The sequence below is a fragment of the Somniosus microcephalus genome, chromosome 11, assembly GCF_052327205.1.
Source record: "Somniosus microcephalus isolate GS21.2 chromosome 11, FLI_Smic_1.0, whole genome shotgun sequence".
NCBI classification, from domain to species: Eukaryota; Metazoa; Chordata; class Chondrichthyes; order Squaliformes; family Somniosidae; genus Somniosus; species Somniosus microcephalus.
Window position 1 is genome coordinate 129,457,175 of NC_140997.1, and position 19,811 is coordinate 129,476,985.

General features: G+C 54.7%; 1 protein-coding gene across 1 annotated transcript in view; it reads right to left on the reverse strand.

Moving 5' to 3' along the window:
- Window positions 1-19,811, reverse strand: part of LOC147110883 (cadherin-related family member 4-like) — a 331,517-nt gene that overhangs the window by 263,287 nt on the left and 48,419 nt on the right. The gene's annotated exons all lie outside the window — the stretch shown is intronic.

The following is a 19,811-nucleotide window of genomic DNA, read 5'->3' on the forward strand; positions in this document are numbered from 1 at the left end:
TGGGATCACCTGGAATCTCTCACTGTAGAGGAGCTGGGATCACAAGGAGACTCTTACTATGGGAGTGGGATCACCAGGAATCTCTCACTGTCGAGGAACTGGGATCACTAGGAGACTCACACTATGGGAGCTGGGATCACCAGGAATCTCTCACTGTAGAGGAGCTGGGATCACCAGGAGACTCTCACTATGGGAGCTGGGATCACCAGGAGAATCTCACTGTAGGGGAGTTGGGATCACCAGGAGACTCTCACTGCAGGGGAGCTGGGATCACCAGGAGACTCTCACTATGGAAGCTGGGATCACCAGGAGACTCTCACTGTAGGGGAGCTGGGATCACCAGGAGACTCTCACTATGGGAGCTGGGATCACCAGGAAACTCTTACTATGGGAGCTGGGATCACCAGGAGATTCTCACTGATGGAGAGCTGGGACCACCAGGAGACTCTCACTGTAGGGGAGCTGGGATCACCAGGAGACTCTCACTATGGGAGCTGCGATCACCAGGAGAATCTCACTGTAGGGGAGTTGGGATCACCAGGAGATTCTCACTGCAGGGGAGCTGGGATCACCAGGGGACTCTCACTATGGAAGTAAGGGTCACCAGGAGACTCTCACTGTAGGGGAGCTGGGGTCACCAGGAGATTCTCACTGTAGGGGAGCTGTGATCACCAGGAGACTCTCACTATGGGAGCTGGGATCACCAAGAGACTCTCACTATGGGAGCTGGGATCACCAGGAGACTCTCATTGTATGGGAGCTGGGATCATCGGGAGATTCTCACTGTAGGGGAGCTGGGATCACCAGGAAACTCTCACTATGGGAGCTGGGATCACCAGGAGAATCTCACTGTATGGGCGCTGGGATCACCAGGAGAATCTCACTGTATGGGAGCTGGGATCACCGGTAGATTCTCACTAGATGGGAACTTGGATCACAAGGGAATCTCACTGTAGGGGAGTTGGGATCACCAGGAGACTCTCACTATGGTAGCTGGGATCACCAGGAAACTCTCACTATGGGAGCTGGGATCACCAGGAGACTCTCACTATGGGAGCTGTGATCACCAGGAGATTCTCACTGTAGGGGAGCTGGGATCACCAGGAGACTCTCACTGTGGGGCAGCTGGGATCACCAGGAGACTCTCACTATGGGAGCTGGGATCATCAGGAGACTCTCACTGTAGGGGAGCTGGGATCACCAGGAGACTCTCACTGTAGGGGAGCTGGGATCACCAGCAGACTCTCACTGTAGGGGAGCTGATATCACCAGGAGACTCTCACTATGGAGGCTGTGATCACCAGGAGACTCTCACTATGGAAGTAGGGGTCACCAGGAGACTCTCACTGTAGGGGAGCTGGGGTCACCAGGAGATTCTCACTGTAGGGGAGCTGGGATCACCAGGAGACTCTCACTATGGGAGCTGGGATCACCACGAAACTCTCACTATGGGAGCTGGGATCACAAGGAACCTCTCACTGTATGGCAGCTGGGATCACAAGGAGACTCTCACTATGGGAGCTGGGATCACCAGGAGACTCTCATTGTATGGGAGCTGGGATCATCGGGAGATTCTCACTGTAGGGGAGCTGGGATCACCAGGAAACTCTCACTATGGGAGCTGGGATCACCAGGAGAATCTCACTGTATGAGCGCTGGGATCACCAGGAGAATCTCACTGTATGGGAGCTGGGATCACCGGTAGATTCTCACTATATGGGAACTTGGATCACTAGGGGAATCTCACTGTAGGGGAGTTGGGATCACCAGGAGACTCTCACTGTATGGGAGCTGGGTTCACCAGGAAATTCTCACTATGGGAGCTGAGATCACCAGGAGACTCTCACTATGGGAGCTGTGATCACCAGGAGAATCTCACTGTAGGGGAGCTGGGATCACCAGGAGACTCTCACTGTAGGGCAGCTGGGATCACCAGGAGAATCTCACTATGGGAGCTGGCATCACCAGGAATCTCTCACTGTAGAGGAGCTGGGATCACAAGGAGACTCTCACTATGGGAGCTGGGATCACCAGGGATCTCTCACTATGGGAGCTGGGATCACCAGGAACCTCTCACTGTATGGCAGCTGGGATCACAAGGAGACTCTCACTTTGGGAGCTGGGATCACCAGGAGACTCTCACTATGGGAGCTGGGATCACCAGGAGACTCTCACTGTAGGGGAGCTAGAATCACCAGGAATCTCTCACTGTAGAGGAGCTGGGATCAGAAGGAGACTCTCACTATGGGAGCTGGGATCACCAGGAGACTCTCACTCTGGGAGCTGGGATCACCAGGAGATTCACAGTATGTGGGAGCTTGGATCAGCAGGGGAATCTCACTGTGTGGAGTTGGGATCACCAGGAGACTCTCACTGTATGGGAGCTGGGATCACCAGGAAACTCTCATTATGGGAGCTGGGATCACTTGGAGAATCACACTTTAGGGGAGCTGGGATCACCAGGAGACTCTTACTGTGGGAGCAGGGATCACCAGGAGACTCTCACTGTAGGGGAACTGGGATCACCAGCAGATTCTCACTGATGGGGAGCTGGGATCACCTGGAATCTCTCACTGTAGAGGAGCTGGGATCACAAGGAGACTCTTACTATGGGAGTGGGATCACCAGGAATCTCTCACTGTCGAGGAACTGGGATCACTAGGAGACTCACACTATGGGAGCTGGGATCACCAGGAATCTCTCACTGTAGAGGAGCTGGGATCACCAGGAGACTCTCACTATGGGAGCTGGGATCACCAGGAGAATCTCACTGTAGGGGAGTTGGGATCACCAGGAGACTCTCACTGCAGGGGAGCTGGGATCACCAGGAGACTCTCACTATGGGAGCTGGGATCACCAGGAGATTCACACTATGTGGGAGCTTGGATCAGCAGGGGAATCTCACTGTGTGGAGTTGGGATCACCAGGAGACTCTCACTGTATGGGAGCTGGGATCACCAGGAAACTCTCATTATGGGAGCTGGGATCACTTGGAGAATCACACTTTAGGGGAGCTGGGATCACCAGGAGACTCTTACTGTGGGAGCTGGGATCACCAGGAGACTCTCACTGTAGGGGAACTGGGATCACCAGCAGATTCTCACTGATGGGGAGCTGGGATCACCTGGAATCTCTCACTGTAGAGGAGCTGGGATCACAAGGAGACTCTTACTATGGGAGTGGGATCACCAGGAATCTCTCACTGTAGAGGAACTGGGATCACTAGGAGACTCACACTATGGGAGCTGGGATCACCAGGAATCTCTCACTGTAGAGGAGCTGGGATCACCAGGAGACTCTCACTATGGGAGCTGGGATCACCAGGAGAATCACACTGTAGGGGAGTTGGGATCACCAGGAGACTCTCACTGCAGGGGAGCTGGGATCACCAGGAGACTCTCACTATGGAAGCTGGGATCACCAGGAGACTCTCACTGTAGGGGAGCTGGGATCACCAGGAGATTCTCACAGTACGGTTGCTGGGATCACCAGGAGACTCTCACTATGGGAGCTGGGATCACCAGGAAACTCTTACTATGGGAGCTGGGATCACCAGGGGATTCTCACTGATGGAGAGCTGGGACCACCAGGAGACTCTCACTGTAGGGGAGCTGGGATCACCAGGAGACTCTCACTGTAGGGGGGCTGGGATCACCAGGAGACTCTCACTATGGGAGCTGCGATCACCAGGAGAATCTCACTGTAGGGGAGTTGGGATCACCAGGAGATTCTCACTGCAGGGGAGCTGGGATCACCAGGGGACTCTCACTATGGAAGTAAGGGTCACCAGGAGACTCTCACTGTAGGGGAGCTGGGGTCACCAGGAGATTCTCACTGTAGGGGAGCTGGGATCACCAGGAGACTCTCACTATGGGAGCTGGGATCACCACGAAACTCTCACTATGGGAGCTGGGATCACCAGGAGATTCTCACTGATGGGGAGCTGGGATCACCAGGAGACTCTCACTTTAGGGGAGATGGGAACACCAGGAGACTCTCACTGTAGGGGAGCTGGGATCACCAGGAGACTCTCACTGTGGGAGCTGGGATCACCAGGAGACTCTCACAGTATGGGAGTTGGGATCACCAGGAAACTCTCACTATGGGAGCTGGGATCACCAGGAAACTCTCACTATTGGAGCTGGGATCACCAGGAGATTCTCACTATGTGAGCTGGGATCACCAGGAGATTCTCACTGTAGCGGAGCTGTGATCACCAGGAGACTCGCACTATGGGAGCTGGGATCACCAGGAATCTCTCACTGTGGAGGAGCTGGGATCACCAGGAACCTCTCACTGTATGGCAGCTGGGATCACAAGGAGACTCTCACTATGGGAGCTGGGATCACCAGGAGACTCTCACTATGGGAACTGGAATCACCAGGAGACTCTCACTATGGGAGCTGGGATCACCAAGAGACTCTCACTATGGGAGCTGGGATCACCAGGAGACTCTCATTGTATGGGAGCTGGGATCATCGGGAGATTCTCACTGTAGGGGAGCTGGGATCACCAGGAAACTCTCACTATGGGAGCTGGGATCACCAGGAGAATCTCACTGTATGGGCGCTGGGATCACCAGGAGAATCTCACTGTATGGGAGCTGGGATCACCGGTAGATTCTCACTAGATGGGAACTTGGATCACAAGGGAATCTCACTGTAGGGGAGTTGGGATCACCAGGAGACTCTCACTATGGTAGCTGGGATCACCAGGAAACTCTCACTATGGGAGCTGGGATCACCAGGGGACTCTCACTATGGGAGCTGTGATCACCAGGAGAATCTCACTGTAGGGGAGCTGGGATCACCAGGAGACTCTCACTGTGGGGCAGCTGGGATCACCAGGAGACTCTCACTATGGGAGCTGGGATCATCAGGAGACTCTCACTGTAGGGGAGCTGGGATCACCAGGAGACTCTCACTGTAGGGGAGCTGGGATCACCAGCAGACTCTCACTGTAGGGGAGCTGATATCACCAGGAGACTCTCACTATGGAGGCTGGGATCACCAGGAGACTCTCACTATGGCAGTAGGGGTCACCAGGAGACTCTCACTGTAGGGGAGCTGGGGTCACCAGGAGATTCTCACTGTAGGGGAGCTGGGATCACCAGGAGACTCTCACTATGGGAGCTGGGATCACCACGAAACTCTCACTATGGGAGCTGGGATCACAAGGAACCTCTCACTGTATGGCAGCTGGGATCACAAGGAGACTCTCACTATGGGAGCTGGGATCACCAGGAGACTCTCATTGTATGGGAGCTGGGATCATCGGGAGATTCTCACTGTAGGGGAGCTGGGATCACCAGGAAACTCTCACTATGGGAGCTGGGATCACCAGGAGAATCTCACTGTATGGGCGCTGGGATCACCAGGAGAATCTCACTGTATGGGAGCTGGGATCACCGGTAGATTCTCACTATATGGGAACTTGGATCACTAGGGGAATCTCACTGTAGGGGAGTTGGGATCACCAGGAGACTCTCACTGTATGGGAGCTGGGTTCACCAGGAAATTCTCACTATGGGAGCTGGGATCACCAGGAGACTCTCACTATGGGAGCTGTGATCACCAGGAGAATCTCACTGTAGGGGAGCTGGGATCACCAGGAGACTCTCACTGTAGGGCAGCTGGGATCACCAGGAGAATCTCACTATGGGAGCTGGCATCACCAGGAATCTCTCACTGTAGAGGAGCTGGGATCACAAGGAGACTCTCACTATGGGAGCTGGGATCACCAGGGATCTCTCACTATGGGAGCTGGGATCACCAGGAACCTCTCACTGTATGGCAGCTGGGATCACAAGGAGACTCTCACTTTGGGAGCTGGGATCACCAGGAGACTCTCACTATGGGAGCTGGGATCACCAGGAGACTCTCACTGTAGGGGAGCTTGAATCACCAGGAATCTCTCACTGTAGAGGAGCTGGGATCAGAAGGAGACTCTCACTATGGGAGCTGGGATCACCAGGAGACTCTCACTCTGGGAGCTGGGATCACCAGGAGATTCACACTATGTGGGAGCTTGGATCAGCAGGGGAATCTCACTGTGTGGAGTTGGGATCACCAGGAGACTCTCACTGTATGGGAGCTGGGATCACCAGGAAACTCTCATTATGGGAGCTGGGATCACTTGGAGAATCACACTTTAGGGGAGCTGGGATCACCAGGAGACTCTTACTGTGGGAGCTGGGATCACCAGGAGACTCTCACTGTAGGGGAACTGGGATCACCAGCAGATTCTCACTGATGGGGAGCTGGGATCACCTGGAATCTCTCACTGTAGAGGAGCTGGGATCACAAGGAGACTCTTACTATGGGAGTGGGATCACCAGGAATCTCTCACTGTCGAGGAACTGGGATCACTAGGAGACTCACACTATGGGAGCTGGGATCACCAGGAATCTCTCACTGTAGAGGAGCTGGGATCACCAGGAGACTCTCACTATGGGAGCTGGGATCACCAGGAGAATCTCACTGTAGGGGAGTTGGGATCACCAGGAGACTCTCACTGCAGGGGAGCTGGGATCACCAGGAGACTCTCACTATGGAAGCTGGGATCACCAGGAGACTCTCACTGTAGGGGAGCTGGGATCACCAGGAGATTCTCACAGTACGGTTGCTGGGATCACCAGGAGACTCTCACTATGGGAGCTGGGATCACCAGGAAACTCTTACTATGGGAGCTGGGATCACCAGTAGATTCTCACTGATGGGGAGCTGGGACCACCAGGAGACTCTCACTGTAGGGGAGCTGGGATCACCAGGAGACTCTCACTGTAGGGGGGCTGGGATCACCAGGAGACTCTCACTATGGGAGCTGCGATCACCAGGAGAATCTCACTGTAGGGGAGTTGGGATCACCAAGAGACTCTCACTGCAGGGGAGCTGGGATCACCAGGGGACTCTCACTATGGAAGTAAGGGTCACCAGGAGACTCTCACTGTAGGGGAGCTGGGGTCACCAGGAGATTCTCACTGTAGGGGAGCTGGGATCACCAGGAGACTCTCACTATGGGAGCTGGGATCACCACGAAACTCTCACTATGGGAGCTGGGATCACCAGGAGATTCTCACTGATGGGGAGCTGGGATCACCAGGAGACTCTCACTTTAGGGGAGATGGGAACACCAGGAGACTCTCACAGTATGGGAGTTGGGATCACCAGGAAACTCTCACTATGGGAGCTGGGATCACCAGGAAACTCTCACTATGGGAGCTGGGATCACCAGGAGATTCTCACTATGTGAGCTTGGATCACCAGGAGATTCTCACTGTAGCGGAGCTGTGATCACCAGGAGACTCTCACTATGGGAGCTGGGATCACCAGGAATCTCTCACTGTGGAGGAGCTGGGATCACAAGGAGACTCTCACTATGGGAGCTGGGATCACCAGGAATCTCTCACTATGGGAGCTGGGATCACCAGGAACCTCTCACTGTATGGCAGCTGGGATCACAAGGAGACTCTCACTATGGGAGCTGGGATCACCAGGAGACTCTCACTATGGGAACTGGAATCACCAGGAGACTCTCACTATGGGAGCTGGGATCACCAAGAGACTCTCACTATGGGAGCTGGGATCACCAGGAGACTCTCATTGTATGGGAGCTGGGATCATCGGGAGATTCTCACTGTAGGGGAGCTGGGATCACCAGGAAACTCTCACTATGGGAGCTGGGATCACCAGGAGAATCTCACTGTATGGGCGCTGGGATCACCAGGAGAATCTCACTGTATGGGAGCTGGGATCACCGGTAGATTCTCACTATATGGGAACTTGGATCACAAGGGAATCTCACTGTAGGGGAGTTGGGATCACCAGGAGACTCTCACTATGGTAGCTGGGATCACCAGGAAACTCTCACTATGGGAGCTGGGATCACCAGGAGACTCTCACTATGGGAGCTGTGATCACCAGGAGAATCTCACTGTAGGGGAGCTGGGATCACCAGGAGACTCTCACTGTGGGGCAGCTGGGATCACCAGGAGACTCTCACTATGGGAGCTGGGATCATCAGGAGACTCTCACTGTAGGGGAGCTGGGATCACCAGGAGACTCTCACTGTAGGGGAGCTGGGATCACCAGCAGACTCTCACTGTAGGGGAGCTGGTATCACCAGGAGACTCTCACTATGGAGGCTGGGATCACCAGGAGACTCTCACTATGGAAGTAGGGGTCACCAGGAGACTCTCACTGTAGGGGAGCTGGGGTCACCAGGAGATTCTCACTGTAGGGGAGCTGGGATCACCAGGAGACTCTCACTATGGGAGCTGGGATCACCACGAAACTCTCACTATGGGAGCTGGGATCACCAGGAGATTCTCACTGATGGGGAGCTGGGATCACCAGGAGACTCTCACTGTAGGGGAGATGGGAACACCAGAAGACTCTCACTCTAGGGGAGCTGGGATCACCAGGAGACTCTCACTGTGGGAGCTGGGATCACCAGGAGACTCTCACAGTATGGGAGTTGGGATCACCAGGAAACTCTCACTATGGGAGCTGGGATCACCAGGAAACTCTCACTATGGGAGCTGGGATCACCAGGAGATTCTCACTATGGGAGCCGGGATCACCAGGAGATTCTCACTATGGGAGCTGGGATCACCAGGAATCTCTCACTGCAGAGGAGCTGGGATCACAAGGAGACTCTCACTATGGGAGCTGGGATCACCAGGAATCTCTCACTATGGGAGCTGGGATCACCAGGAACCACTCACTGTATGGCAGCTGGGATCACAAGGAGACTCTCACTATGGGAGCTGGGATCACCAGGAGAATCTCACTATGGGAGCTGGGATCACCAGGAGACTCTCACTATGGGAGCTGGGATCACCAAGAGACTCTCACTATGGGAGCTGGGATCACCAGGAGATTCTCATTGTATGGGAGCTGGGATCATCGGGAGATTCTCACTGCAGGGGAGCTGGGATCACCAGGAAACTCTCACTATGGGAGCTGGGATCACCAGGGGAATCTCACTGTATGGGCGCTGGGATCACCAGGAGAAATTCACTGTATGGGAGCTGGGATCACCGGTAGATTCTCACTATATGAGAACTTGGATCACGAGGGGAATCTCACTCTAGGGGAGTTGGGATCACCAGGAGACTCTCACTGTATGGGAGCTGGGATCACCAGGAAACTCTCACTATGGGAGCTGTGATCACCAGGAGAATCTCACTGTAGGGGAGCTGGGATCACCAGGAGACTCTCACTGTAGGGCAGCTGGGATCACCAGGAGATTCTCACTATGGGAGCTGGGATCATCAGGAGACTCTCACTGTAGGGGAGCTGGGATCACCAGGAGATTCTCACGGTAGGGGAGCTGGGATCACCAGGAGACTCTCACTATGGGAGCTGGGATCACCAGTAAACTCTCCCTATGGGAGCTGGGATCACCAGGAGACTCTCACTGTGGGAGCTGGGATCACCAGGAGATTCTCACTGATGGGGAGCTGGGATCACCAGGAGACTCTCATTGTAGGGGAGCTGGGATCACCAGGAGTCTCTCACTCTACGGGAGCTGGGATCACCAGGAGACTCTCACTGTGGGAGCTGGGATCACCAGGAGACTCTCACTGTATGTGAGTTGGGATCACCAGGAAAATCTCTCTATGGGACCTGGGATCACCAGGAAACTCTCACTATGGGAGCTGGGATCACCAGGAAATTCTCACTATTGGAGCTCGGATCACCAGGAGATTCTCACTGTAGCGGAGCTGGGATCACCAAGAGACTCCCACTATGGGAGCTGGGATCACCAGGAATCTCTCACTATGTGAGCTGGGATCACCAGGAGACTCTCACTGTAGGGGAGCTGGGATCACCAGGAGACTCTCACTATGGGAGCTGGGATCACCAGGAGACTCTCACTGTAGGGGAGCTAGGGACACCAGGAGATTCTCACTGCAGGGGAGCTGGGATCACCAGGAATCTCTCACTGTAGAGGAGCTGCGATCACAAGGAGACTCTCACTATGGGAGCTGGGATCACGAGGAATCTCTCTCTGTGGGAGCTAGGATCACCACGAACCTCTCACTTTATGGGAGCTGGGATCACCAGGAGACTCTCACTATGGGAGTTGGGATCACCAGGAGACTCTCACTATGGGAGCTGGGATCACCAGGAGACTCTCATTGTAGGGAAGCTGGGATCACCAGGAGACTCTCACTATGGGAGCTGGGATCACCAGGAGATTATAACTATGGGAGCTGGGATCACCAGGAGACTCTGATAGTATGGGGGCTGGGATCATCGGGAGATTCTCACTGTAGGGGTGCTGGGATCACCAGGAATCTATCACTATGGGAGCTGGGATCACCAGGAGAATCTCACTGTATGGGCACTGGGATCACCAGGAGAATCTCACTGTATGGGAGCAGGGATCACCGGGAGACTCTCACTATATGGGAGCTTGGAACACCAGGGGAATCTCACTGTCGGGGAGTTGGGATGACCAGGAGATTCTCACTGTATGGGAGCTGGGATCTCCAGGAAACTCTCACTATGGGAGCTGGAATCACCAGGAAACTCTCACTATGGGAGCTGGGATCACCAGGAGAATCTCACTATAGGGGAGCTGGGATCACCAGGAGACTCTCACTGCAGGGGAGCTGGGATCACCAGCAGACTCTCACTGTAGGGGAGCTGGTATCACCAGGAATCTCTCACTATGGAAGCTGGGATCACCAGGAGACTCTCACTGTAGGGGAGCTGGGATCACCAGGAGATTCTCACTGTAGGGGAGCTGGGATCACCAGGAGACTCTCACTGTAGGGGAGCTGGGATCACCAGGGGACTCTCACTGTGGGAGCTGGGATCACCAGGAGACTCTCACTGTATGGGAGTTGGGATCACCAGGAAACTCTCACGATGGGAGCTGGGATCACCAGGGAACTCTCACTGTGGGAGCTGGGATCACCAGGAGACTCTCACTGTATGGGAGTTGGGATCACCAGGAAACTCTCACGATGGGAGCTGGGATCACCAGGGAACTCTCACTATGGGAGCTGGGATCACCAGGAGACTCTCACTATGGGAGCTGGGATCACCAGGAGACTCTTACTGTGGGAGCTGGGATCACCAGGAGACTCTCACTGTAGGGGAACTGGGATCACCAGCAGATTCTCACTGATGGGGAGCTGGGATCACCAGGACACTCTCACTGTAGGGGAACTGGGATCACCAGGAGATTCTCACTCTAGGGGAGCTGGGATCACCTGGAATCTCTCACTGTAGAGGAGCTGGGATCACAAGGAGACTCTTACTATGGGAGCTGGGATCACCAGGAATCTCTCACTGTAGAGGAGCTGGGATCACCAGGAGACTCTCACTGCAGGGGAGCTGGGCTCACCAGGAGACTCTCACTATGGGACCTGGGATCACCAGGAGACTCTCACTATGGGAGCTGGGATCACCAAGAGAATCTCACTATGGGAGCTGGGATCACCAGGAGACTCTCATTGTATGGGAGCTGGGATCATCGGGAGATTCTCACTGTAGGGGAGCTGGGATCACCAGGAAACTCTCACTATGGGAGCTGGGATCACCAGGAGAATCTCACTGTATGGGCGCTGGGATCACCAGGAGAACCTCACTGTATGGGAGCTGGGATCACCGGTAGATTCTCACTATATGGGAACTTGGATCACAAGGGAATCTCACTGTAGGGGAGTTGGGATCACCAGGAGAATCTCACTGTATGGGAGCTGGGATCACCGGTAGATTCTCACTATATGGGAACTTGGATCACTAGGGGAATCTCACTGTGGGGGAGCTGGGATCACCAGGAGACTCTCACTATGGGAGCTGTGATCACCAGGAGAATCTCACTGTTGGGGAGCTGGGATCACCAGGAGATTCTCACGGTCGGGGAGCTGGGATCACCAGGAGACTCTCACTATGGGTGCTGGGATCACCAGGAAACTCTCACTATGGGAGCTGGGATCACCAGGAGATTCTCACTGATGGGGAGCTGGGATCACCAGGAGACTCTCATTGTAGGGGAGCTGGGATCACCAGGAGCCTCTCACTCTACGGGAGCTGGGATCACCAGGAGACTCTTACTGTGGGAGCTGGGATCACCAGGAGACTCTCACTGTATGTGAGTTGGGATCACCAGGAAAATCTCTCTATGGGAGCTGGGATCACCAGGAGATTATAACTATGGGAGCTGGGATCACCAGGAGACTCTGATAGTATGGGGGCTGGGATCATCGGGAGATTCTCACTGTAGGGGAGCTGGGATCACCAGGAATCTATCACTATGGGAGCTGGGATCACCAGGAGAATCTCACTGTATGGGCACTGGGATCACCAGGAGAATCTCACTGTATGGGAGCAGGGATCACCGGGAGACTCTCACTATATGGGAGCTTGGAACACCAGGGGAATCTCACTGTCGGGGAGTTGGGATGACCAGGAGATTCTCACTGTATGGGAGCTGGGATCTCCAGGAAACTCTCACTATGGGAGCTGGAATCACCAGGAAACTCTCACTATGGGAGCTGGGATCACCAGGAGAATCTCACTATAGGGGAGCTGGGATCACCAGGAGACTCTCACTGCAGGGGAGCTGGGATCACCAGCAGACTCTCACTGTAGGGGAGCTGGTATCACCAGGAATCTCTCACTATGGAAGCTGGGATCACCAGGAGACTCTCACTGTAGGGGAGCTGGGATCACCAGGAGATTCTCACTGTAGGGGAGCTGGGATCACCAGGAGACTCTCACTGTAGGGGAGCTGGGATCACCAGGGGACTCTCACTGTGGGAGCTGGGATCACCAGGAGACTCTCACTGTATGGGAGTTGGGATCACCAGGAAACTCTCACGATGGGAGCTGGGATCACCAGGGAACTCTCACTGTGGGAGCTGGGATCACCAGGAGACTCTCACTGTATGGGAGTTGGGATCACCAGGAAACTCTCACGATGGGAGCTGGGATCACCAGGGAACTCTCACTATGGGAGCTGGGATCACCAGGAGACTCTCACTATGGGAGCTGGGATCACCAGGAGACTCTTACTGTGGGAGCTGGGATCACCAGGAGACTCTCACTGTAGGGGAACTGGGATCACCAGCAGATTCTCACTGATGGGGAGCTGGGATCACCAGGACACTCTCACTGTAGGGGAACTGGGATCACCAGGAGATTCTCACTCTAGGGGAGCTGGGATCACCTGGAATCTCTCACTGTAGAGGAGCTGGGATCACAAGGAGACTCTTACTATGGGAGCTGGGATCACCAGGAATCTCTCACTGTAGAGGAGCTGGGATCACCAGGAGACTCTCACTGCAGGGGAGCTGGGCTCACCAGGAGACTCTCACTATGGGACCTGGGATCACCAGGAGACTCTCACTATGGGAGCTGGGATCACCAACAGAATCTCACTATGGGAGCTGGGATCACCAGGAGACTCTCATTGTATGGGAGCTGGGATCATCGGGAGATTCTCACTGTAGGGGAGCTGGGATCACCAGGAAACTCTCACTATGGGAGCTGGGATCACCAGGAGAATCTCACTGTATGGGCGCTGGGATCACCAGGAGAACCTCACTGTATGGGAGCTGGGATCACCGGTAGATTCTCACTATATGGGAACTTGGATCACAAGGGAATCTCACTGTAGGGGAGTTGGGATCACCAGGAGAATCTCACTGTATGGGAGCTGGGATCACCGGTAGATTCTCACTATATGGGAACTTGGATCACTAGGGGAATCTCACTGTGGGGGAGCTGGGATCACCAGGAGACTCTCACTATGGGAGCTGTGATCACCAGGAGAATCTCACTGTTGGGGAGCTGGGATCACCAGGAGATTCTCACGGTCGGGGAGCTGGGATCACCAGGAGACTCTCACTATGGGTGCTGGGATCACCAGGAAACTCTCACTATGGGAGCTGGGATCACCAGGAGATTCTCACTGATGGGGAGCTGGGATCACCAGGAGACTCTCATTGTAGGGGAGCTGGGATCACCAGGAGCCTCTCACTCTACGGGAGCTGGGATCACCAGGAGACTCTCACTGTGGGAGCTGGGATCACCAGGAGACTCTCACTGTATGTGAGTTGGGATCACCAGGAAAATCTCTCTATGGGAGCTGGGATCACCAGGAAACTCTCACTAAGGGAGTTGGGATCACCAGGAAATTCTCACTATTGGAGCTCGGATCACCAGGAGATTCTCACTGTAGCGGAGCTGGGATCACCAGGAGACTCTCACTATGGGAGCTGGGATCACCAGGAGACTCTCACTGTAGGGGAGCTGGGGACACCAGGAGATTCTCACTGTAGGGGAGCTGGGATCACCAGGAATCTCTCACTGTAGAGGAGCTGCGATCACAAGGAGACTCTCACTATGGGAGCTGGGATCACGAGGAATCTCTCTCTGTGGGAGCTAGGATCACCACGAACCTCTCACTTTATGGGAGCTGGGATCACCAGGAGACTCTCACTATGGGAGCTGGGATCATCAGGAGACTCTCACTGTAGGGGAGCTGGGATCACCAGGAGACTCTCACTGTAGGGGAGCTGGGATCACCAGCAGACTCTCACTGTAGGGGAGCTGGTATCACCAGGAGACTCTCACTATGGAGGCTGGGATCACCAGGAAACTCTCACTATGGGAGCTGGGATCACCAGGAGATTCTCACTGATGGGGAGCTGGGATCACCAGGAGACTCTCATTGTAGGGGAGCTGGGATCACCAGGAGCCTCTCACTCTACGGGAGCTGGGATCACCAGGAGACTCTTACTGTGGGAGCTGGGATCACCAGGAGACTCTCACTGTATGTGAGTTGGGATCACCAGGAAAATCTCTCTATGGGAGCTGGGATCACCAGGAGATTCTCTCTCTGTGGGAGCTAGGATCACCACGAACCTCTCACTTTATGGGAGCTCGGATCACCAGGAGATTCTCACTGTAGCGGAGCTGGGATCATCGGGAGATTCTCACTGTAGGGGAGCTGGGATCACCAGGAAACTATCACTATGGGAGCTGGGATCACCAGGAGAATCTCACTGTATGGGCACTGGGATCACCAGGAGAATCTCAATGTATGGGAGCAGGGATCACCGGGAGACTCTCACTATATGGGAGCTTGGAACACCAGGGGAATCTCACTGTCGGGGAGTTGGGATCACCAGGAGATTCTCACTGTATGGGAGCTGGGATCTCCAGGAAAATCTCACTATGGGAGCTGGAATCACCAGGAAACTCTCACTATGGGAGCTGGGATCACCAGGAGAATCTCACTATGGGAGCTGGGATCACCAGGAGATTCTCACTGATGGGGAGCTGGGATCACCAGGAGACTCTCACTGTAGGGGAGCTGGGATCACCAGGAGACTCTCACTGTATGGGAGCTGAGATCACCAGGAGACTCTCACTGTGGGAGCTGGGATCACCAGGAGACTCTCACTGTATGGGAATTGGGATCACCAGGAAACTCTCACGATGGGAGCTGGGATCACCAGGGAACTCTCACTATGGGAGCTGGGATCACCAGGAGATTCTCACTATGGGAGCTGGGATCACCAGGAGATTCTCACTGTAGCGGAGCTGGGATCACCAGGAGACTCTCACTATGGGAGCTGGGATCACCAGGAGACTCTCACTGTAGGGGAGCTAGAATCACCAGGAGGCTCTCACTGTAGGGGAGCTGGGATCACCAGGAGATTCTCACTGTAGGGGAGCTGGGATCACCAGGAATCTCTCACTGTAGAGGAGCTGGGATCAGAAGGAGACTCTCACTATGGGAGCTGGGGTCACCAGGAATCTCTCACTATGGGAGCAGGGATCACCAGGAAAATCTCACTGTATGGGAGCTGGGATCACCAGGAGACTCTCACTATGGGAGCTGGGATCACCAGGAGAATCTCACTATGGGAGCTGGGATCACCAGGAGAATCTCACTGTAGGGGAGTTGGGATCACCAGGAGACTCTCACTGCAGGGGAGCTGGGATCACCAGGAGACTCTCACTATGGAAGCTGGGATCACCAGGAGACTCTCACTGTAGGGGAGCTGGGATCACCAGGAGAGTCTCACAGTAGGGTAGCTGGGCTCACCAGGAGACTCTCACTATGGGAGCTGGGATCACCAGGGGACTCTCACTGTAGGGGAGCTGGGGACACCAGTAGATTCTCACTGTAGGGGAGTTGGGATCACCAGGAATCTCTCACTGTAGAGGAGCTGCGATCACAAGGAGACTCTCACTATGGGAGCTGGGATCACGAGGAATCTCTCTCTGTGGGAGCTAGGATCACCACGAACCTCTCACTTTATGGGAGCTGGGATCACATGGGGACTCTCACTATGGGAGCTGGGATCACCAGGAGACTCTCATTGTAGGGGAGCTGGGATCAATAGGAGGCTCTCACTATAGGAGCTGGGATCACCAGGAGATTCTAACTATGGGAGCAGGGATCACCAGGAGACTCTGATTGTATGGGGGCTGGGATCATCGGGAGATTCTCACTGTAGGGGAGCTGGGATCACCAGGGAACTATCACTATGGGAGCTGGGATCACCAGGAGAATCCCACTGTATGGGCACTGGGATCACCAGGAGAATCTCACTGTATGGGAGCAGGGATCACCGGGAGATTCTCACTATATGGGAGCTTGGAACACCAGGGGAATCTCACTGTCGGGGAGTTGGGATCACCAGGAGATTCTCACTGGATGGGAGCTGGGATCTCCAGGAAACTCTCACTATGGGATCTGGGATCACCAGGAGACTCTCACTGTAGGGGAGCTGGGATCACCAGGAGACTCTCACTATGGGAGTTGGGATCACCAGAAGACTCTCACTGTAGGGGAACTGGGATCACCAGGAGATTCTCACTGTCAGGGAGCTGGGAACACCAGGAGACTCTCACTATGGGAGCTGGGATCTCCAGGAAACTCTCACTATGGGAGCTGGGATCACCAGGAGACTCTCACTGTGGGGGACCTGGGATCACCAGGAGATTCTCACTGTAGGGGAGCTGGGATCACCAGGAGACTCTCAGTATATGGTAGCTGGGATCACCAGGATTCTCTCACTGTAGGGGAGCTGGGATCACCATCACACTCTCACTGTAGGGGAGCTGGGATCACCAGGAGATTCTCACTGTAGGGGAGATGGGATCACCTGGAATCTCTCACTGTGGAGGAGCTGGGATCACCAGGAGACTCTCACTATGGGAGCTGGGATCCCCAGCAGACTCTCTCTGTATGGGAGTTGGGATCACCAGGAATCTCTCACTGTAGGGGAGCTGGGATCACAGGGAGACTCATTATGGGAGCTGGGATCACCAGGAGATTCTGACTGTATGGCAGTTGGGATCACCGGTAGATTCTCAGTATATGGGAGCTTGGATCTCCAGGGGAATCTCACTGTAGGGGAGTTGGGATCACCAGGAGACTCTCACTGAAGGGCAGCTGGGATCACCAGGAGACTCTCACTGTGGGAGCTGGGATCACCAGGAGACTCTCACTGTCGGGGAGCTGGGATCACCAGGAGATTCTCAAGGTAGGGGAGCTGGGATCACCAGGAGACTCTCACTATGGGAGCTGGGATCACCAGGAGACTCTCACTGTAGGGCAGCTGGGATCACCAGGAGACTCTCACTATAGGAGCTGGGATCACCAGGAGACTCTCACTGTAGGGGAGCTGGGATCACCAGGAATCTCTCACTGTAGGGGAGCTGGGATCACCAGGAGACTCTCACTATGGGAGCTGGGATCACCAGGAAACTCTCACTATGGGAGCTGGGATCACCAGGAGATTCTCACTGTAGCGGAGCTGGAATCACCAGGAGACTCTCACTATGGGAGCTGGGATCACCAGGAATCTCTCACTATGGGAGCTGGGATCACCAGGAGAATCTCACTGTAGGGGAGCTGGGATCACCAGGAGACTCTCACTGTAGGGGAGCTGGGATCACCAGAAGACTCTCACTATGGGAGCTGGGAACACCAGGAGATTCTCACTGTCGGGGAGCTGGGATCACCAGGAATCTCTCACTGTAGAGGAGCTGCGATCACAAGGAGACTCCCACTATGGGAGCTAGGATCATGAGGAATCTCTCACTGTGGGAGCTAGGGTCACCACGAACCTCTCACTTTATGGGAGCTGGGATCACCAGGAGACTCTCACTATGGGAGCTGGGATCACCAGGAGACTCTCATTGTAGGGGAGCTGGGATCTCCAGGAGACTCTCACTATGGGAGCTGGGATCACCAGGAGATTCTCACTATGGGAGCTGGGATCACCAGGAGACTCTGATTGAATGGGGGCTGGGATCTTCGGGAGACTCTCACTGTAGGGGAGCTGGGATCACCAGGAAACTCTCACTATGGGAGCTGGGATCACCAGGAGAATCTCACTGTATGGGCGCTGTGATCACCAGGAGAATCTCACTGTAGGGGAGCAGGGATCACCGGGAGACTCTCACTATATGGGAGCTTGGAACACCAGAGGAATCTCACTGTCGGGGAGTTGGGATCACCAGGAGATTCTCACTGTATGGGAGCTGGGATCTCCAGGAAACTCTCACTATGGGAGCTGGAATCACCAGGAAATTCTCACTATGGGAGCTGGGATCACCAGGAGAATCTCACTGTAGGGGAGCTGGGATCACCAGGAGACTCTCACTGTAGGGGAGCTGGGATCACCAGGAGACTCTCACTGTGGGAGCTGGGATCACCAGGAGACTCTCACTGTAGGGGAACTGGGATCACCAGGAGATTCTCACTGTAGTGGAGCTGGGATCACCAGGAGACTCTCACTATATGGGAGCTGGGATCACCAGGCATCTCTCACTGTATGGGAGCTGGGATCACCAGGACACTCTCACTGTAGGGGAACTGGGATCACCAGGAGATTCTCACTGTAGGGGAGCTGGGATCACCAGGAGACTCTCAGTATATGGTGGCTGGGATCACCAGGATTCTCTCACTGTAGGCGAGCTGGGATCACCAGCACACTCTCACTGCAGAGGAGCTGGGATCACAAGGAGACTCTTACAATGGGAGCGGGATCACCAGGAATCTCTCACTGTAGAGGAACTGGGATCAGCAGGAGACTCTCACTATGGGAGCTGGGATCACCAGGAATCTCTCACTGTAGAGGAGCTGGGATCACCAGGAGACTCTCACTATGGGAGCTGGGATCACCAGGAGAATCTCACTGGGGGAGTTGGGATCACCAGGAGACTCTCACTGCAGGGGAGCTGGGATCACCAGGAGATTCTCACTGTAGGGGAGCTGGGATCACCAGGAGACTCTCACTATGGGAGCTGGGATCACCAGGAGATTCTCACTGATGGGGGGCTGGGATCACCAGGAGACTCTCACTGTAGGCGAGCTGGGATCACCAGGAGACTCTTACTGTAGGGGAGCTGGGATCACCAGGAGACTCTCCCTATGGGAGCTGCGATCACCAGGAGAATCTCACTGTAGGGGAGTTGGGATCACCAGGAGACTCTCACTGCAGGGGAGCTGGGATCACCAGGAGACTCTCACTATGGGAGCTGGGATCACCAGGAGACTCTCACTGTGGTAGCTGGGATCACCAGGAGACTGTCACTATGGGAGCTGGGATCACCAGGAAACTCTCACTATGGGAGCTGGGATCACCAGGAGATTCTCACTATGGGAGTTGGGATCACCAGGAGATTCTCACTGTAGCGGAGCTGTGATCACCAGGAGACTCTCACTATGGGAGCTGGGATCACCAGGAATCTCTCACTGTAGAGGAGCTGGGATCATAAGGAGACTCTCACTGTGGGAGCTGGGATCACCAGGAATCTCTCACT